This window comes from Neovison vison, chromosome 3 (assembly GCF_020171115.1).
Source record: "Neovison vison isolate M4711 chromosome 3, ASM_NN_V1, whole genome shotgun sequence".
Lineage (NCBI taxonomy): Eukaryota > Metazoa > Chordata > Mammalia > Carnivora > Mustelidae > Neogale > Neogale vison.
In genome coordinates this window covers 5162734-5185981 of record NC_058093.1, presented here as the reverse complement: position 1 = coordinate 5185981, position 23248 = coordinate 5162734, and positions in this window count along the sequence as shown.

The following is a 23248-nucleotide window of genomic DNA, read 5'->3' as shown; positions in this document are numbered from 1 at the left end:
GACAGTTGTTGGAGGCCCAGCCATGCTTTCTTGACCCTCAAGGTCTAGCGCTTGTCGAGGATGTTTAACTGTAAACATCTGTGGTTCTTCATGTAAACCTTTCTCTAGGCCCACATGTAGGGGGCAAGATGGAACTGCCTGGGAGATCGTCCTCTTGATTATCTGTCTCTGCTAGATTATCTGCAGATCACCTCTGCGAATGGCCGACGGAAGCTGGGAGGACAGGAGAGGACGGAGATCTCAGTTTCTTCGTCCCTTAGATGGAAAAGCCGAGATCGATTGCATATGGTCTTTCAGAGCTTCCCAGCAGGGCTCAGTTTCAGTTTCCAGAAGTGGTAACCAGACTTTCCCGTCTCATTTAATAGGTTTTCTTGCCAGGGAATCCTGGGAATACCTCCAGAAGTGATCACTTTGAACTTAAATTTTTGTTCCTGTATCTTCTAGAGGACCACAGACTCTGACATGGTGTCATCCTATATCCAAACTTTTCTCAACAGCGGATGCTGATTTTTAAACAATTGTTAGTACTCTAATAAGGGTAATATTGCATACCATGGGGCTTTAATTGGCATGCTAAAAATTCCTAAAGAAGTTGGTATGTTTTCTTGCTTTTCATTAATTTCAAATATCTCTTAGTCTTCTTTTTTTTTTTAAAGCAAAAAATTAATTTATTCTTATTGATTTGAAAGATACCAGTCTATTAAGAAAATAAGTCCTTTGATTATAATATATATCTTAAAGTGTCTCAAGAAGTGCTTGAGATATTTACATTTATGCATCATGCATTTGTCATTCCAGGTTACGGAGTCAAATCAGTTGGACATTTAATCTGTGGTTTCTGGATTTTTGTCACGAAGACTGTCATTAAATGTGTTAAAAAGAAAACTACAGGCCCACAATGACATCCCTTTGGTTAAGGCCCCAAGTCAGTAATGAAGACATAATACCAAACCTGACGGCAGTGTCAACCCCCTAGAAAATGTCACCTTTTACCAGTCAATATGGGACTTTCCTGGTCATCATTAGGAGATTACTGATAGACCCTTTCCATCCCCTACAAGGGTGACCTTGCCTAAAACAATGAATTCTTTGCTAATAATTTTGTTTTTTCCACACCCTCTCTAACTTTAAAAGCCTTTCCTTATCTGTAGCCCTTTGGAGCTCTCCTCTATTTGGTAGATGGGATGCCGTCCAACTAACGAATTGGTGAATAAAGCCAATTGGATCAAATTGGTTGAATTTTTGTCATTTATTTAATTAATAATAAATAATAATGATTAATAATAAAATAATATAGTGTTATAATATATTGATATCAATATATTGATAATAAATGATAATAAATAAGTATGATTAATAATAAACTTTTTACTACTTAAGTAATGAAAATTATTAAAATAATAAATAAATAATAAAATAATAAAGATTTAATTAATAATAAACTGCTGTGTTCCTCTGATATAGCTTTTTTTCTTTTAATTGCTTTCTTTATAAATAATGAAAAATTTACCTCCTTACTTCGACTGGTTATATTTTAATTCATTTTGCCTAATGGCCTATGTCCAGAAATGACAAAGATTGACAATTTTATATTTTTTCTGCTTTTAAAATAAATGTTCCTATTGTTTCCTGTTGAGCATAATACCCCCCTTTAGGTGGAAAAAAATTCTTTCTAACCTTATTTCACTTTAGAGTTTTGTCAGGACTAGTTTTAAATATTATCAAATGTTGAGGCACCTGGGTGGCTCAGTCCATTGATCCTGCTTTGGCCCAGGTCATGATCCCAGGGTGTGGAATTCAGCCTGGCATCCAGCTCTCTGCTCAGCGGGAGGCATGCTTTTCCCTCCTCCACTCCCCCTGCTTGTGTTCCCTCTCTCGTGTGGTTTCTCTCTCCAGCAAATAAATAAATAAAGTCTTTTAAAAAATTATCAAATGTCTTTGGCATAAAAGTTTGATCATGCAGCTTAACCATTTAATATGTGCATAAGAATTTATTTATTCACTAATTTACGGCACCGTATGACCTCAGAGATATCAGGATAGGGACGGCGATGAAGTGTTAGAACGTAAGTGAGGTTCGTGGGGTGAGGTCCAGAGCTGATGACCAAGAAAGGATTCTTGAGACACCTTTGGTGCAAAATGGTGGTTTATTAAAGCTCTGGGACAGGATCCCTGGGCAGGAAGAGCTGCTGCCCGGGGTTGTGGGGTTGTGAGGGGTGACTGATTATATACTATGGGGTTAGAGGAGGTAAAGAAAAGGGAAGTTTCAAAAGAACTTTCATATGCTAAGGAAGACCTACAAGATAGCAGAGGTCTTGCCCTTGTCAAGTTAAGGTTGTGTTTTTCCCTCTAGCAAGGCATTAACATTAGCAGAGTTGGAGATTCAGGGAAGAAAGTCACCCAGGGCCCACCCTGGAGTGTGTGTTGTGGGGACCCGTGGTTAAAGTATCAACTTCTGCTTTGTCTTCAGGCAGCCTTCTGTTTCCTCATCCACGGGACCGAGTCAGGTTGACCTTGAAGTACTGCTGGAATATATTATTTAATATTTTGTTTATAATTAAATATATTTTATGCAATCTTTTACCCTATGTGGATATCAAAGTTACGTAACCATTAAAAAACAAATGAAATGCTTTCTTTTATTTTTCTATGCTCCAAAATTATTTAAACAGCAGCAAATTTATTTGTTTAAATATTTAAAACTATCTGAATCTAGAAAATTTAATTTGTTTCACTTGCTTAGGAGCTTATGTGTAAGGGCCTATTCAGCCAGAGCGGACCCACCTTGGTTGAACTGCCATTTTATTGTTTATGCAGTAAACTTTAAACTGACCCTGCCCCCTCGCCCAGGGGAACTTACTTATATCAGTCTCGCTCCTCTGACCATGGACCCATTATTGAGGGACCCAACCTTGGGCACCCAACACGTGCATAAGGGAGTGTTAAAATAGACACAGTTCTACTGAATAGACACAGTTGTTGTTCATTTTTAGAAATCCATATTTTTCTGGAAAATGGTTTGATTTATCCAGCCTTTCATTTCTGTTAGATACTGTTGTAAAAATTATTTAAATAATTGTTTTTATTGTTCCTCTCTGTGATTGTGGACTTTTTGATTCCTAATTACACATATATGTATCTTCTCTTCTTGATTCATGCCAGGAGTCCTCTCTTTTATTGTTTTTAAAGAATTAGTTTTTAAATTGATGTGGGTTGTTTTGTGGGGTTTTGAGTTTTGGTTTGTTTTTGTTTGTTTGTTTGTTGTATTTTAGTTTCCAATGTTGTATTAATCTTTCTTTGTCCTAAATAAATTTTTTTTCCAAATTTGTGATTTTATTATAATGATTTCACCTTTTTGTAAGCACTGCAGTTGTCAATTTTTTTTAGTATGATTATATGTAATGTCCTCATTGCATTTATTTTCTAGATTCAGTATGAAATCTTTGACTTTTTCATTTGTGGTTACTATATTCGATTTGCCTTTGGTTAACTGGATGGTAACCCACTGATTTTATTTGGTTTTGTCTCTAAGTACAAACAGGCTCACAGGCTGAAGGCACAGCTTCACAAATACCATGCATATACACAACAATGTGAGTGATCTTCTGGAACGCTCAGTGAAAAATCCCCAGCTCTTGCATTATGTGAGGATATCCTGCCATTGGTTTTATAATGTAAATTGACCATTTACACAATTCTCAGAACACCCTCTTCCCTTTAAAAGTGTCTATATTGTGAACTTCTTTCCAGCTGCATTACACCTGCATTGGGGGTTTTTTTTCAAACTATATCTGCTGCTCAGTCATGAATGTTTACAGAAATTGGTATTTGTCTCTTCGCGTTCAATAATTACAACAGGAAATGCCTAGAATCAGTCTTTCCAATATAGAGAGTGATTTCATTTTTACTAACATTTCTTTCATTACCTAAAAATGCGGTTTTATCATTTTTTTGAAAGCATGACCATTTCATTTATTTGGATTTCTTTCACAAACCTACAGTGTCGTTATCTTCCCTTTACTACCTATATGTCTGTTCTCGGTTCTCTGTTCATTTTCATCTTTTTGTAATTTATCCCTGTGTTCTTTAGGCTAAGATCTGGTTCACTGACTTGTTCGTTGCTGTTGTTTGTTTTGTTTTCCATACATATATATATATATATATATATATGTATATATGTATATTTTCATGTCTTCACATAAGTATTTTTAAATATAAAAAAGCATTATCATGATGCTCTGATATCAGTTTTTTATTTTTCTGTCTCTTTATCAATTCCTATCTCATTTAGTGTAAGTTTTCTTTAGTTTCCTGGCAAGTCAATTTATTGAAGAACAGTATTTTCAACTGCTTTCTAGAATCAGTCTTGTGAGATGCTGTCTTTTTTGTGAATTGTTCTATTTCTTATACTTTACCCTAAGTTTTGTATTGGTGCCAAAAGAGTTTTTCCCCCATGCTTGTTTATCTTTTTTTTTTTTCTTCTTGTTTATCTTTAAACATGGAAATTCCTTTCCCACATGGGCCATTCCTCCAAAAACAGTGAGAATAGAATATTCTTGACTACCCTCTGGATCTTCCCATAACACTTTGTTAGAGGAAACACTATTCTTGCTGCCTCATTTTTTTTTTTCTCATGAGCAGACTTTTCAACAAAGGTAATGCAAAAAGGGAGCTCCTGGGCCCTCTCTCTGCCTACTTCAGTCAACCCAGCCTTAGTAACACTAGGGAGACTGACAGTTCTGGTCCCCGCATTCAGTGAGATTAATCTGTTAGAAGTTACTGTTTGTGTGGTGCCATCTCTGTGAACTAATCCACTGTTAATGACAAGTCCCCTCTATAACGTATGCTTACCAGTGATGTGGTTTGAAATAATGGGGTTCAGAGCCTTATGCCTAAGAAAGAATTCTTAAGATGTCCTTGGTGCAAAAAAAAAAAAAAAAAAAAAAAAAGGTGATTTTATTAAAGCACGGGTACAGGACCCATGGGCGAAAAGAGCCGCATTGGGGTAGTGGGGAGTGACTGATGATATAAGATTTTGTATGCAACGGAGGGAAGTGTGATGTCAGGGCTCTAGAAAATTGAGTTTACAGGTTTTTGGGAATTCCTTTTTTTTTTTCCTTGTAATTTATTAAGACATTACAAACTGATGGAAACTCCTGTCCTCCAAGACTGTTACCTCTCTCTGTTAACCATTTGTTTTTCCCTTCCCTTTGTTCTAGGGCACCCAGGAGTGCCCAGAGGAATGTCTCATTTATCCCACCCAATGGGGGGGAGGGCTGTGTCAGCTCCTGCTTTGCTGTCTGCATGCTTTCTGCTCCTTCACCATTTCCCCTGATCAATTTGACCCTTAAATCTTAAAGATTGTTGAAGGTGGAAGGTCTCATCTTCTGTAGCTTCTTCCTGTAGGGCAGGGGGCTTCTGGGTCAACGTTGGTCAGTCGGGGAACATATAAAGGGGTTATGAAAGGCAGAGCATCATCAGATCTCCAGCTGAATACAATGTGGACAGCATATATGATCCTCCTGGACTAAAAAGGATCATCTGCCAGCGGGAATCAATCTGTCTGCAGAGAGGGAGTCTTGGCATCAGGCAGGGAAGCACTGAAAATGATAACAAATAACATTAATATTATTATGAGAAAGAGAAGCCTGAATAAAAGACCTTTGATAGTTGGCCATAATTTTCTTCCAGTCCAGAGTTTTAACCAATCACTAAAAGATCATTTAAAATACCAATTTGAGTATTCATGTCAATTAGAAACCCAGAAATATTTTTGGGGTAATCAGGAATGTATGTACAAGTTCCAAGCTATGCTGCTATTAAAATGTCTAATGCTATTCAGTTTCATAAAACTGTTTTATTTTTATTTTTTTTTAATTTTTAATTTTTTTTTAAAGATTTTATTTATTTATTTGACAGAGAGAGATCACAAGTAGGCAGAGAGGCAGGCAGAGAGAGAGAGAGAGAGAGGAGGAAGCAGGTTCCCTGCCAGGCAGAGGCTTAACCCACTGAGCCACCCAGGCGCCCCCAAAGAACTGTTTTATATATTTAAGTTATTTTAGTGTTTAATAATATAATGTTATTTTGAGAGTCATTTAAGGCCTTCATTGTGTAGCAGGTGGTGTTATCCATCATATAGACTCTGTTTTGTTTCACAAGTGATAGGTATTTAAGAAGAGTAACTTTTATAGAAACAAAAGAAAAATAGACGTTAATGCTTAGAGCAAATGATAAACCCAGTATCTGAGTCTTGAGTGCTGGCTGTGAGAGGATTTTTAGTGTCAGGCTTGAAGAACCCTCAGATGGAGTGGGAACAGCAGTGGGAATTAGAAGGTTTTTCTGGTTCGTAATTCAAGGGTCTCTAGCCACCCTTTTGAATGGCCCATTGAAAGAAGGAATTGTCGTAATAAATTGGGGAAAGAGAAAAAAAGGTACAACCATCCTTTTTATTTTAAAAGAAGTTTGCGGTCTTCCACAAGTTCGTGGGAATAAGAAGTCACGTTAACTGGCACACTGGATTCCTAAGAGTGCAGGTTTAATTCTTGATTAAGAATTAGGAGTCCATGAGGAATGTCCTAGTTTCATGCTGTGGGAGTACATAACATGAAGCTATACGGACCTTTCCATTTTGGGTTTAAGCCTCCTGCTGTATTTGATTTCCAATCTTTTAAATAAACCATATCTCCCATGGGGTGAGCTGCTTATAACTGTGAGATAGGTTTAGGAAGGATATGGTTTTTGGTATTATTTTAGAGACTTATGAAATAACCCAGCCTCCAGTGAATAATTTAACAAAATAATATACGCCCTCTGTATGGGTAGGTCCACAGCTTTTCATATACAATTATTGGGGTAATCAATCCTATTTTCCAATTGTTCCAATAATCATATGCATATGGGGTCTGATTATTATCCCTATAGAATAATAAGCAAGAAAATTGTCTGTACATGAGCTATTTTTCTGAAGTTTCCCTCAAGTTTTCTGGTGTCAGGACTTTTAGAAAAAAAATTAGTTTTAGTTTTTAATGACCTTAAGTTAAGAGAATGGAAGAAGACTGGAAACCTTAGTTGGAGATCCATAGACAAATATGTGAGGAAACCAGAAGAATTTAGGATCTACTCTACTTTACAATAAGCAGTATTAAAATTTAATGCATTTATAAAGATGTGTTATTGAAACATAATTTTTCTCTACAATTGCCCTCTTTGCCAGAGATAGCAAAATCAATACTAATGCATTTGTAAAACAAGTCAAATTTTAACAAATTTAGTATAATTATTTACATAAGTTCAGCAAAAATAGCGACTGGCCATACAGATCTTTTAAAATTTGCTTTGCAAGAATTGGAACTTTTTATAAGGAATCTCTAGATTGAACTTTTAGTAGCCTTTCTAGGCCAGAAGCCTAGCCAAATACTTGCCATCAGACATTCTGCATACCTGTAGGTTTGGGCAAATTCCTTTTCTCAAGGTTCCAAAAACATCCTGAAGTTCCTGCCCCTGCCAGGAAGTGACATATTTTACTGGCTAGGTAAAGCAGGTAGGACCTCCATAAACAAGGATCAGGCCAGCAGTTCCAAGGGACTTTATTGGCTCCATGTGACATAAGGCCAGGATGGTCATCAATGAGTCTGTGCATGTCTCTCAAATATAATATCCCAGTCAAAGCCTTGGTAGAACAACCAATGCTTCCAATGGTGTCCTGTTATAAGAAGAACAGGTTTTTATTGAACTTGTTCAAGTAATTATGATTGCCATGAAAAAAAGAATATTCAGTGACAGTTTCTGAATTTCAGAGGGTTCAGGTGAGAGAAAAGTTAAATGTATCAATTTCTTCACAAAGGAATATTTCACCATTATTTCTATAGATCATGGTTCTCTTAAGAGACAGTTTCCTTAATCTGGAAGAGCAAACATTAGAGAATCAGCAATGTTTCAAAGAACGATCACAGAAATTATAATCATCTTTCTTAATTTATTTAGTCACATGTCACTAATTTTTATTCAGTTGGATGAATGCAGCCTTTTAATTAGTTCTGGAAATTCTTACCCATTTTAGTTTTATGATTTTAAAGATACTAACAAGCTTTTTTTTTTTTTAATAAAGTCATTTTCTTAATCATCCTGATGATTGATGTGGGAAACAAAGGCAAAAGAAAATATATTAAATTTCCTTACTACATACAGCCCATTGACAAGTCCTTGAAACAGGCAGAGGGATATTCCTCTAGGGACTCAGCTGCCTTGATGTTGATACTTTTGCCAAGGGCAAAGGCAATCTTAGCCCCACCCCCAGGATCCCCGAAGTCTACTTTAACATATAAAAATTCCTTTGGAAACTTCCTTTATCACTACCCCCCAAGATACATGTTGACAATCATTCCCCAAGTGTATGACCCACCAACATACATCTGAAAGCTCTCATTGAGTAAAGTTTTATTAAACAGTAATAAATGACCTTTTCCTAACAAGAGCTAGCCCCTTAAGGTCCTGGAAATCTTGTTTCCAAAATTCCTTAGAGACTTAAACTATCCCTTAACCCCCTCCCTGTGTGAAAGTATATAATGGGCCACTCCTCCCAACCCTAGTGCAGCTCTTTCTGCCCATGGCTCCTGTCCCTATGCTCCGTCCCTATGCTTTAATAAAATCACCTATTTGCACTGAAGACATCCCAAGAATTCTTTCTTGGCTGTCAGCTCCAGTCCTCACCAACATCCCAAAACTACCTCATTTGTCGACCATGAAGGAACCCCCTCTGACGCCAGAGATCTTTCTTTCACTTCTCACCTTCACTTCATAAACTATCACTTCACCCTTCTGTGTCAGTGAGATTCATTCCTGGACTCCAGGATGTAAGAACCCTGCAACAAGATGAAACACGTTTCACAAGTGAACAACAACAAAACTACAAACAACAACAGACTCAAAAGTGGACATGGGTAAAGAGCTGATGAAGGCTCATTATAATGTAGCTTGATGAGGAAATCTAGTTAGTTCTGGGACACATACACGGATAACTAGTGTTTCAATTGATGACCTTATACCAAAATAGATTAGATTTTCAGGAATTTCATATATCTTCAGAACAGTTGTAGCATTTTCCCAAATATAACCTAAGACTTATCATTATTTGTTTGAAAGTACTTTCCAAGTAACTTATTATACTAAATAAATCTAGGTGGCTAAAAAGACTTCATTTATAATTTAAATCTTGAGAAAGTTTGCTAAAAAACCTTAGGAATTTTTTAAAGCACATGCCTAAACAGGATTACAGATCATAATAAAACTTAAAACTTAATTATTTATTTAGCCAAGGTGACAGTAAGAGATTTCAAAGGCAAATATGTAGGGTCATATAATAGCTAGCAAAACTTAGCCTCTTTAATATTGAAAAGTTTTGACTAAGTAATCAAAAACCTGGTAAAGACAAAACATAGAAACTGTTTTTACTGGGCAGACAAAGAAAAGAGAAAATAACTTTATGTTTTCTTAACAAGAGCTGACCAACACTTTAAGAAAACTTTTTCCGGGGGGTGGGGGGCAGGGGACAGAGAGAAGACCAGAATTTCAATCTTCAAAACCGGTGTACTTTTAAAATCCATTCATTTCAACTTTAGTCCATCCCGATGGCATATAAATTTCCTTTCCAAAGGTTTCCCCACAAAGGGTCTATAGATTTCTTTTGCATTCAGATTCTGTCCCATGCCATTTCTCTCCAAACACCCAGTCTCTTTTTAGGGCAGAATTACTTTCCTTTTCCTTGAACAAAAATGTGTCCCCATTCCTTGTATCTTTTTAACATATCTCCTGCTTTTCTTTATACAGAGTCACCTCCATTACTTCCATCTGTCTTAATTACATTCAGCAGAACTTTGCGCTCTGAGAAACCTTAGTCTCCAATGGAAACTAAGTAGTAACCAATTGTGAACTGGCACACCAGAATTCTTTTCATGGCAAATTTATGAGTCAATTAAGCACAAAGCATGTTTACCAACAAACTGAAATATTCTTAGTTTCTCTGCATTAAGAAGCGAAAAACACAAACCTATGCTCCGTAATCAATGCATTATCACTCCATTCTATTTGGAAAGACCTAGACATCCAATGAATTCAATCCCAATTTATCATCCAAGCAAAACTTTAAAGTTTGAGATTACCAAGGACTATCTTAACAATTACCTATGAAAACTTTGAGACAGACAAAATTAACCATTAGTTCAAGTCATCTTTTTGCTGACAAATTGGAAGAGATCCTGAATGTATTTAACCTTCAGTATAGCCAGATAGAATAAAAAGTTTCAATTAGTTTAAACACTGAATTATGTTCCACCAGGGTCCATGTAAAAGTCAATCAATTTGTTCCCCATTGTCAATTTTAACCTGGGGCACTGGTGGGGGAAATTCAAAGTGGGAGGTATTAAGTCTAAGGAGATCCTCTACACTCCAGGACAGAGCCAATGCTGCCAGAGGCACAATGGATGGTTTAGGAACCAATTATGCAGGTTGCACTCAAGGTGATGCAGACACAGAAGGACGGGGAGGGGAAGGCAGAAGAGGTGAGGTATCACCTGGAAGGCTGGAGGTGGATAAAAGTCCACAAGACAGGGAAAGGAGTCTCCCAGTCTTGGAGGCTGTCAGCTTGGACAGGTAAGCAGATGCAGATTTGTTTGTTTGTTTGTTTTCCACCAAGTGAAATTAGGCAGCCTATGTCCGTCAGGGGAAGACAGAGAACCTCCCTGAAACGAAGAGTTTAAAGTCCCCATCCTGAGGTAGACTAACCAGAGACAGTTAGTTCCAATTATCATACATGTTAACCAAGGTAATGAATGAGCCCAGCTAAAGTAACCTGAGTTTTTAGGTGGAACAGTGAGAGAGAATGTGTCCCCTGCATTAGGGAGGGACTGTGTTTTTCCCAGCAACTTGGGTTCTATCAGGAGGGGATCCATTTAGATAATTATCATCCAATATGTCAGGAGGAAATTTACTGACCTGGTTGGTGGCCAGACGCATTCTAGGTCTTTAGGTTAGGGTCCTGATTTAGATCCATGAAGGCCTGGACCTGGCGTACCACCAAGCATTTGCCCTGCTTCTTGCAGAGGAGATCTGATAGATCCTACTGAAGCCATGCAGTGTTACAGGAGATCAGTCATTTCTTAAATTTTGCAATCTGAATTGTTTCCAGTGGGTTAAAAGGAATTCCAAGGAACAGTCCCTGGAAACTGAAGAAGAGAGAAGGTCCATTACCAAGGAAGCCCTCTCTCCCCCCCACTGACTCCCAGATGGCATCCCATGTGCAGGATATATCAGAGGTTCCTGGTGTGAAAGCAACACCAGGCATCTCTGGACAAAATCACTATGATCACCACCCTGCCATTTAAGGCCCTGGAGGAGGAATGCTAGCATCCCCTCCACGTATCCCCCCCAACTTCCCTATTACATTCTAGGCAAGGACCTAGATAACCTGCCTTCAAAACCATGCCATGGAGGTGAAGTTTTATTTATGTTGCCTTTAAGAGCTCACCATTTTTAACCCATGAAAAACACTAGAAATATTTTGTTTTGCTTTTTAAAAATATTTTATTTATTTATGTGACAGAGAGAGAGAAAGAGAGCATGAGCATGGGGGAGGAACAAGGTGTGAGGTGCCTTTCCGCAGGGAGCCCAAAGTGAGGCTTGATTCTAGGATCCCAGGATCATGACCTGAGCTGAAAGTAGATACTTAACCAAATGAGCCACCCTGGTGCCCCAAACCTAGAAAAGATTTACAAGGAGAAATTACCCAATTTTGTAACTTAAGTAGTTGGTAGAGGACATTCACAGAAAACAGAACATTGACAGTAAAGATAGAAAGGCATCATGGCCTAAGTGACTTTCCAACATGTGTAGTCTTTTATAGCCAACTTCTCTAGGAAACAGTTCCCAGTTGGGTTTTAATTCAGTCAGGTACTGGTTTGGGCAGGTTCCAAGTAGAGGTCTCATGGCCATAAGTGGCTGGACCAGACATGTGGAGGGGATCGCATTAGACCGATAAGGAAACCTCACACAGGACTCTTAAGACTGGCAGCCTTCCTGGTGACTTAGGTGGCTGTCCTGTGCCCAAGACAGACAAGTTTGCATAAGGACAGGAGTAAAGAGAGGGCATCAAGTTTCTGGGCCTTATTACCACTTCCAGTCAAAAGACAGGCTTTCTCCTCCCTACAGAGTAGCCACAGGCTAGATGACCATAGCATGAGCAATGGACTTGAAAGTCTTCCAGGAAGACTAGACTCCTTGGAAAGCCCCTGAAGGGAAAGTAAAGAGAGAGGAGAGGAAGTCCTCGTCGAGTTTGCACAAGGCTCAGAGTCCAGATGAAAAGACTCAAAGCCCCATGTACCATCACCACAATGATGTGGTTTGAAGTTGTGGGGTTCAGAGCTGATGGCTAAGAAGGAATTCTTGAGACGTCTTTGGTGCAAAAAAAGTGGTTTTGTTAAAGCACAGGTACAGGACCCATGGGCAAACCCCAGGCTGCCCTGGGGTTGTGAGGAATGACTGATTATGTAAGATTTTTTATGCTATGGAGGTGAAGGTGATGTTACGGCTCCAGGAAATTGAGTCTACAGGTTTCTGGAGATTTCTTTTTTCTTGTAATTTATTAAGACAGTTACAAACTGTTGGACACTCCTGTCCTCCATGAATGTGATCTCTATCTGTTGACCATTTGTTTTTCCCTTCCTTTGTTCTAGGGCAGCCAAGAGTGCCTGACGAAGGTCACACATCCCCTATACAGGGCTGGGGATGGGAGAGGGCACTGCGGGGTTTAGCTGGTGCTTTTCCCTCAACTTGCCTTCTGCTCCCTCCCACCAGCTCTGCTGTACCCCTGCAGACCTCCAGCTTCTTCCCCTACAATTAGGTGAATAAAATCAGTTCAGCTGAATAAGTAACAAGTGGGCTATTTAGTTCTGGGGTCCAAATGTGGTCTCTAATCCAGAGGGGAAAATAACACTAAATTTCCTCCTAGATTCTTAATTTATCATTTGATTCAGAATGTGGAAGGTTATTAATTAGATTTCCTTTAAACGTTGAAACTCTTGGTAATATAAATTGTCTATTTTCCTTCTTTGATTAAAAGAGATGGAAAAGGAGCTAGGGACGCAGGAGGCCAAATTTTGGAAACTTATGAGAATTCTCAATGAATTTTTTTAAACTCCTGAATTGTAGGACATTGATTTTCAGTTGAGAATGTATCCTCTTCCATGAAAAATAGTGTAGGGGTAGGAGGTGCCTCTCAGAGTTCATTTTTTCTCCCACTTTGGGATCAGCCCTCCCTCTATCTAATAATTAAACTAAGAGATTATAAAGCAAGGAATGCCAAGATACGCTCAAGGAGTTGCAAGCATAGTGCTTGTTGGTTACACTTATAGACATGAGACATTATTATCAAAACACTAATACGGCACACTGAGACACTGCCAGTTCTCTGCTTCCTAAGATAGAGTTATAATTAGGTCAATTACGTGTATAAAGACGAATAATAAATGCAGAGTGGTCATGTATATAGGTGCCAAAGGGAGATAACATTAGATGATTGGAATTGGTAAAATTCATCTGAAAAAAATCTTGTCAGAGACAAGTTTGGCCCAGGCATTTTAGGAGAGAGCAGATGTAACTTCTGGAGGAATGGGCTAGACATTCTGATTAAAAGAAAAGTTCTGAAAAAAAAGAACATGTTCAGTTCTTGTTGGGACAAAAATAAAGGTTAAAATACAAGGAGTTTATATTAAGCCTGTACAAAGGTTTGTGGAAGAGCAGCCTTAATCTTCTCTGTCTTCTAGAGCCTCCAGAATAAACAGTTTAAAATGACTAAGATAAATCTAGAATCAAAATAATTAAAATGGTAGATGTTAAATCCATGAACATATGTAACACTTTCTAAGGTACTAAAGAGAGGTCTAACATCCAACATTCAGAAGGAGATACCTGCCCCCTCAGAAATGTATTTTTGAATGAGAATGGATAAATGTCTAAGCAACACAAGAAAAGCATTTATCTGAAAACAGTTTCTGGTTGATGGTTTCAACTGAGGAAGAGTCCGACTCTATAGCACCACAGCTATACTCTGAACAGTGATAAATCAAATTTCTCAAAAGCCCATGAACCATTGATGTCATTAGCAAGGATAAAGGCAGTTCTGAGAACCCCCTGAGTGTCTTGGCATTTCTTCCCACCCCATTTAATGCTGAAGTTTGGTTCCCCCCGCTCAGACTTCCTGCTCATTGGTCTGAGTTTCTCTTATTCCAGAAAGTGTTTTGAGAGCATTTGCTATGATGACATTCCACTGACTGTTTTGACAAAATGAGTAATATCTTAGGATCCAATGAAGGGTATCAAACAGTTCTCAGTGGACCTTTAATTCAGCCACCACTGTGAATTATGTCAAAACTTTTCTCTACACATTGAGGACTATAGATTTTTGGATAGGCTCAATATTAGGCATAAGTGAACATCACTTTTTATGTCACTATTAATGCTGCTAGAATCAGAAACTGAACTTTCAAAATGGAGTTAGAGATTCTAAATCTCCTTGAAAATAACTATGTCTTCCTCATTTTCCTTGGATCAGTTGCTAAGACAGACATGTCAAGGAATCATTGTGAATTTTTTTTTAAACTTTTAAACATTAATTTTCTTCTTTGGTTAAATCTGAATAAATACTTCATGATTAGTAGGGACAGCTGGATATTTGAACAGGTGGTTGCAGAAGATTATGGAATAGCTTCTCAGGAAAACATTCCTAACTAGATACACAGCCATCTGTCAGATATTGTTTAAAAATTCTTATGTGTGGGGAAAAATTATGAAATGAGCTCTTAATGGCCTACATATTGACATTTTCAATAATAAAACTATGGGTCAAATAAAAAGAAGAAAGTGTTAAACAGCCCAAACTACTTTTAATAAAGACAATGTTCTAAGTGCCAAATTTAGCTCCATAAATTCTAAAATTAGGACCTTAATACATGTTATTAATTAAAGGGTACTTTAACAAATACTGCTGAGAGATTCTTGGATAACAAAGCTAAAGAAGTTTTATTTTTGTTTATTTGTTGTTTATGTTATGTTAGAAAACTTCAGAGTCTTTAGGAGATTAATGTCTAACGTGACTTAGTAAGTAAGAAGTAAATTCTGGAGAACATTGATCATTTGAACTGGACAGGTAGAACTATCCAGAATCAGAATAAGAAGCATCAGCTTCACACCATTTCCCAAATTATTTCAGAAGTCAAAGACTAAGGAGGATGGGACACAGACCTACAGGATAATAGTCCACTGTGGTCTATTCCTCTGTGAGATGTGATCCTTCATGTGACATCCTATTACCAATTTTAGAGATAAAATTTGAACAGAAATAACCAAAAGAGAAACAAATGTCTATATTCTGGACATTGCAGTCCCCATATATACAGAATTCTAGACTAGCAACAGAGAAAGGGAATCCATAGCTGAGCCTACATAAAATCATAGTTTGAGAAGAGTTCTATCAGATCAAAAACATATGGGGGTGGAGGGGTTTGTCCTCCCAGTAGGGCCCAGAGGACGCTGAGTCCCAGCCCAGTAAAACAGATGAATGGGACAGGGAGTCGTGCAGATTAGCCTAATTAAATTAACATTGGAGACAGTTAAAGAAAACCTGTGTTGAAAAACATTTGATCAGTGACACAGAGACAGACTTGTTTTGTGTATTTTGCCATTGTTACTGACTACAAAGATTCTTTACCAGTAAATTTTCTTCTTGAAGTAAAATACTCTAACATGTATCAGTTAAATAAACTTTTTGTTCTTAAACAAGTCCGCTGCCTTTGAATTATTTTTTAATTTGATGTTAGTACTGATATTCATTCATTTTGTAACACTTTTTTTCTTTTCCTTTTTGCTGTGATTTTTTTATTCCTTTACTTTCATCTTTGTGTTATAAGTCATTATAACAATATTTTTTGTAAAAGCAATGTAGCCAGTTACTTCATATTTTTGGGAAATGGTGAAAGTAAACTTGATAGTACTCACATTTTGATAGTAGTATTTACACATTTGTCCACTAAAATAATAACTAAATAATACCTGATAATTTTTACTTTTTATTCTGGCCGACTTATTTTATTTTCCTTTTCCTCTGTACTCACACCGCTGTTGTCTCTGACCCCTGCTTCCTTCCTCCCTCTCTCTTCCCACCCCCACACCTTGGTCCTAGTGTGAACATAGGATCATGACGTTAGCATAAATCATTATCAAATAATTTTTGTAATGATTTGTAAGCATTTAGGGAAAGAATGTAATGTATTGATTGTAAGCATTTAGGGAAAGAAAATGCTCATTATATTTAAGAGCTAAGATGATGGGTTGGTGGAGGGTTTACTTTCCAACAGACTGCTGTAAACATGATGTCTGGATTTAGCAATTTGAATGTATTTTTTTAAATATCCTTTTATATTGAAAGTTAGATGGCTAAAAGTGAACTAAATGAAAGTATGATTCAGTGCATTTCTAATTTATTAAATGGTTCTATCCAAGATTGATGATTAATGAAGGGATACAAACCTAGAGTAAGATATGCAAATGTTTTTTACATCATTTTGATATAATGATGTAAATGCCCGTGTGAGTGGAAATTATATCAAATTATCAAAGAGCATGATGCTTTAAAGAAGGGATGGGAGTTTTACATTAAAAAAAATTCAGAAACAGACTGTAATGTTAAACTGAATTCAATAAGATGAAATTTTGTTATTGTTTTTAAAGTATCTTCCTTTGGCTTATTAACCAACTATTCTATCTTGGGGGTTGAAATATATAGCTTAATGGCACATATAAGAAGATTTAAGTGTTGAGATTAAGTTGGATTTGAATTAATAGTGAATGTCACAGCTAATATATCCAAATTCTCCTTAGGCTGCTGTCAAAATGGAAAGTTAAAAATGAAAAAGATATAATCTCTTTTTACTTTTTGTTTGCTAGACTACGTGGGGGGGGATTCTGTATTCAGTTCAGTGTTCAGCCCCTTTCGAGAGGGCCCTTAACAAATAAAAATGTAACCACAATGGTGAACATTGTGAAGGGATATGTAGATTTATCAGAGATGTTAGGATTAAGTACGGACAAGATAATCATTTGGTGGTGCTGTTATTTCACTCAACAAACTCACTGATGACCTAAGCTGGACTATCTTATAAGACTATAAAAAAACCAGGCGCCTGGGTGGCTCAGTGGGTTAAGCCACTGCCTTCGGCTCAGGTCATGATCTCAGCGTCCTGGGATCAAGGCCCGCATCGGGCTCTCTGCTCAGCAGGGAGCCAGCTTCCTCCTCTCTCTCTGCCTGCCTCTCTGCCTGCTTGTGATCTCTCTCTGTTAAATAAATAAATAAAATCGTTAAAAAAAAAAAGACTATAAAAAAACAATGTACTGGGTCTTTTCTAGTCATAGACACATAAATGACAGTGGCATGATATATATAATAACAATGTTCATTAGATATATTCATATCTGTATTTGTGCAACCAAGAAAATCTAAATAGATGTATTTCCTTAAATTCTTTGTTATTGAATTCACAAGTGGAATAAATAACACCATGAAAATTTTTTCAACTTTTTATACTTTTTAAAAAATCATTGCTTTTCAACCTATGTCTCATTATCATGCCCCTACGGAGAAAAATCCATTTTAATTTAACTAATTTAAATTGAATTTAATCTCTACCTAATAAAGAAATAATCAACAAAGAAAATCTTGCTAAATATAGAAGAACATTAAAGGACCTCAAACCATTGAAATAGTTAAGATTTTGGCCTATTTTTTCCTACCTCCTACCTAAACAAACTGTTATTTTGAGGATGACAATGAGTTTCCTCATTTAGAATGCATGCTTTACACAAGCCATTCTTTATATAGTCACTCACTACTATTAATTCCCATCTTCCAAGGTTTATTCATATTTTTTTCACTGACCATTACATTTTTTCCCTTTTTTAATTTATATAGAACGTATCTACACTAGGGACAAATTTTTAAACCCCTTTCCATGTGTTTATTTATGTTAGGACAGATTTTAAATAAGTTTAATTTTTAAAAATTTTATTTAAATGTATTTTATGTGTTTATTTTGTGAAATGTATTTAATTTTAAATACTTGTTTCACTGTGAAGATCAAATGACACTATGTGTGTTAAGCACATACCAAGTGGACACATAATAGCAAAGCAAAATTTATACCATTTGCTTTTATATTATCCCTTTAGAATTTTTTACTATACTACACATATATGCTATAAAATTATATTCTAATTAGTACCACAGATTGGGTTTTAAAACTAAAATCCAACAGTTGCTGTAAATGCAACAAAGTGTTTTATTATGTTAAAGTCATATAATTTTATATTAATTAATTTCTGTATCGTAGTCATTTCACAAAGTATATTAATAATCCCATAGTTTCTGACTCTGGCCATTTCATCCTGAAACTTCCTTCCTATTGTCTTCTCTTTAGAAACTTGATCTACAGACATCAAATCATTGTAATAGTAGTTTAGAAGTTTAGAAGTATACAAGATGAAAAGGACAGATTATAATCAATTCTAGGTGACAGTGGTAGTTTTAAAAAAATCCAAAATCAAAACCAAGCAGAGAGTCCAGTCGTTCTACAGAAGATTGCAGGAGATACGCACTTCGGGAATATAAAGGATGAGAGAAGGCATTTTTCTAAATAGGAAATGGCAACTATTACTGCTCAGATTTAGAACAGGCTCCGCTGCTGTGTGACAGCTTGATTGTACACCTGTGACTTTTCCTCCCTCTGGTATTATGCATCTCTATCAGATAACTGATATTGAAGTCGCTCTGGCTTTTCAAGGTCTAGTTCTAGCTGATCTTTATATATGCTGCATTTGCTTTTGTACCTATTGATATCCTATTTTTATCTATTACAACTGGGCTGACAAAAGGATTTTCCAAACTTTAATCCAAGATTGCATAAAAGAGAAATCTTGTTGCAGGAATTATCTGTGTGATTAGTGTATTCGTACTGTGCATAAAAGTTACATATTCAGAAATGCTTTAAATGAAATCATTAGCTTTAAAGAGTGAAATTAAGAAAATGATATAGCAACTTCTTTACAAAAGTACTTTATTTCTATGAAATTCATGCTATACTACATAAAAGTTCTCTAAAAAGCGTAGGTATTCATCAGACTGATTAGCTAAAATTAGAGACACCCTATTTGGCCATGTCACTCAGTTGTATTGGTGTCAAGGACACAATTGTGGGTAACTAAAGTCATTATCAACTATAACATTTATGTGAAAACTGATATTCATATTTTCAACTGGGTAAGAACTGTGCTTGTACTATGATTCAATAAGCAACAATGAAAATATGAGATAAACAATTCTACTAAAGGCAAAGTGCAGATGTGATATACTTAACGTAAGAAAGGAAAAGAGTTAATAACTCATGGGTTTCCAGAGTTGCAAAGCAACTATCTAATTGAGATCTACATTGGATCTCACAGATACTGTATTTTCTTCCATGACTCAAATGTTTTATTTTTTCAACATGTTTTAAAGCACAGAGATCCATGTTTGTTGCCTAGAAAACACTGAAGAATGTACTCTGTCCCTCACTCTGAGTTGGAGTTTAGAGTATAACGTGGGAACACATTGGAAAGTGCTGTCAGTTGTGTAAGTAAGTTTCTTTGTTTCCCCCAAAAGGATTTTTCCCAACACACTTCCTCATTGTGAACCAGTTAGTTGTCTTTGAAAATATGGAAAGGTGGAGAGAACAGAAACCATTCCAAAGCCACCTCTGCGCAGAGCTATAGCATTCCGGGGAGCTACTTCCGGTCTGTCCGCCCCTCTCACCGTCCACCATCTTTTCCGCCTCTGCGCAGAGCTATAGCATTCCGGGGAGCTACTTCCGGTCTGTCCGCCCCTCTCACCGTCCACCATCTTTTCCGCCTCTGCGCAGAGCTATAGCATTCCGGGGAGCTACTTCCGGTCTGTCCGCCCCTCTCACCGTCCACCATCTTTTCCGCCTCTGCGCAGAGCTATAGCATTCCGGGGAGCTACTTCCGGTCTGTCCGCCCCTCTCACCGTCCACCATCTTTTCTTCATCTTTATTCAACACCAATATTAAGCACAGTTTTTGTCATCACCAGTATCTCACTACTTTAAGTTCTAATTATAAACTCACCCAGTTCACCAGTTTAGGACATACATCTGTAAATTAAGCTCATTAGAGAACAGAGCAAGCAGCAGTTTCATTTAAATTAGTCAACAGAGAGCTGTAGTTTAAGGCTGGTATTTATGAGGACATAATTATCCTGGACTAGGCAAAGTTGCAAATCTCCAATCCCTTGGCAAACACCCTACACAAGTCTTCACAAACTGGGTAAATATCTATGTTAACCACTGCATCACGCCTTAGCCTGCATTAGACACTATAGGGCATAAAAATACAAGGCATAGCCCCATTCTCAAATGATTTATATTCCAAGTAAGGAGCAAGGACATAAAGGGTCATAGTGAACAATTAGTAGGGAAAGAACACTACATAATGTAAAATGAAGATTACTTTACAAAGTAGGCAGGTAAGCAGATGATAGATACACAGATTTGTGATTGGTTTAATCCATTTATCAAATGAGGCATAATTGGCCTTTAAACTTAAAAATAGTAAGTACTATAATGCCAAAAAGAAAAAAGAAAAAGAATAGTTAAAAAGGTGAGAAGGCAATGCACAGGTAAAGAAAGGAAAGAAGAAAGAAAGGAAGGAAAGAAATCAGAGCGTGCAATTATGGCAACTCCTTCCCCCGCACTAAGGATAATTCTTATCTTCTTGACTTTCTCTTCAGTTCTAGGACCTTTTAAGATATGGTGCTAACCTGCTAGGTCTTGTGTTTTATTACGCAGCAGATGGAGATATAAAGTTGGTGGGAAAGCTGGAGAGATTTATATTTGAAAGCAGATTACTTGCTGGAGACAGGAATAAATATTCAAGAAAAGAAGGGAGGGAGAGATTAGAGAGAGAAAAAGTGAGCTCTTTGGAGAGGTAGTTTGGACAATTTGAAAGGGGAGAGGAGAGTCTTTGAGATACTTGGATCTCCATTAAAGTATTAAGAGAAAGAGGAATAAAAAATAATATAAAGAAATTTGGATGTATTTCTCAGGAAAATATACTTTTTTTCTGTGTTTTCAAAATACTTTTTTTGTGTGTGTTTTAAGACTATTTCTATGACATTTTCTTCCAGATGTTCTTCAAGGGTATTGTATGTAATACATAAGTATATTATACCTTGGCATATTCACTCTCATCCTATGTCCCTATGTACCTTGAGTAACTTTTAAGTCATACTAGAATGGCTTTAGGAAAAGGGATGGGTGAATTACTCAAACACCTGGGTCTTAGATTTGGGTAATATTCAATTAGGTCCTGGTAAACACTTGATTACTACTACTAATCTCGGAATTTTTCATGACCATTTACTAGAAACAGTGGTTTCCCCATAATTACACACCAAATAATATCAAATCTAAGTAGAAATCAAATCTCCTACTAGCTCTCCCTTACCTGAGTAGTTATTTTTGTTTGTTTTTGTTTTTTGTTTTTTGTTTTTGTTTTTGTTTTAGTTTTAGTTCTTGAAGAATGTCTTAGAACAAAATGCAGTCTTACGTGAGGGATAGCTTTGTGAGAATTGAAGGGCAGAAAGAAAACTGACAAGAATCACAAAATGATTACAAATTAGGATTTTCATCTAGAATTTTCTTTTGCAGTTCCAATTTTCTCATGAGATGGCGGATTAAGCATCTATTATCAGCCCAGCTCATTGTTCATGCCTCCAATAGCACTTAGAAGGGTGTTAAATTGTTCAACTTTTACCCCTAGCCTAAGAGAAGACGACGACGGAGACAACGGAGAGAGAAAACAGGAATGCGGCCAGCTAGAGACAGATGAGAGGGAGTCGTCATACTCTCCTCACACACTAGCTTGTGAGGAAATCTAGCAACTCCTTTAACTTAATCGTTTGCCTTTACTCAGAATAGGGTACTGCCTTTAGCAACCTACCAGGGCTTCAAAACCGAAAAATTTAAGGTACCGGGAGAAGTGAATTATACAAGGGAAAATACTGTCCTATGTAAGGAATTTTGGAAGACAATGCAGGATTGAAAATGTTAATACCAGTCCTTTCACTAACTATGGAAACAGGATTTATGAAAAGTAAAAACAAAAGGAGTTAGATTGGATTGGTCTCTCTGGCCCTTCCGACAACATTCCTAATTCATCGGGGCCGTGTAATAATGACATTACTCATCAAAGATCACTCATCCTGTCTGAATGTCACCACTGTCTTCGCAGGTTTTCACCAGGGCCTGGGGATTTCGGTGATGCTGCCCACCTCCCTTTGCCATCCCCAGCACACGCAGTGACAGCGCGTAAGCGACAATACCCTGATGCGAATCTCCCCTTCAGATCTGACCTCTCACAGGGCACGGGGTGAAGATGACCGCCAGCCTTCGTCAGAGCACTGTAAAAGTGCTGGGGAGCTCAGCCTTCAGCGTTTCAGATTCGTTATAGAAACATCCAGTAATTTGGAAAGCCATTCACTGAATTTTCGGGAGAACAAAAATGATCTAATATCTTCATGGTTTTTATTATTCAAGGGGAAAGGGATGAAGAAAGAGAATTAGTGGAGGACGCGTTGCAGGTGTCACACTTGACTACTTCATTTCACCCCTGTCTGGTGTTTTCAAAAACAAAGGACCCAGCACTGAAAACATCTGGCCAAATGTATACCCATTCTCATCCGAGCATCTCGCAGGTGTGATATTGAAAAACAGAAGAAGGAAAGAAAGAAAACATAATGAGAGGTTTCATTTTGTCACTACTGGTTCTTTGAAGTTGCTCATTAATCTTTTAGATCATTTTGGCATGTTAATGTCCAACTCTAGAATATTCATATGGCTAAGTTAAAAAAAAAAAAGTGAAGTTATTGCGTTTAAAGTTCCTTCTGTAACCCAGCTCTATGATAATTCTTATTTGAATCATAGTTTAATTGACTATGACTTCGAGCTTGCTATTCTAGCAAGTGTGGCACCATTTATTGTCTACGACCTGAATGGGGGGCAAGAGAAAATCTTGAAAATTGTTTAAGTCCTAAACTATCAGGACAGTTTCCACAGAGAGTGCGCGGTGGCTTTGGATGAATGAATACCCTTCCATGA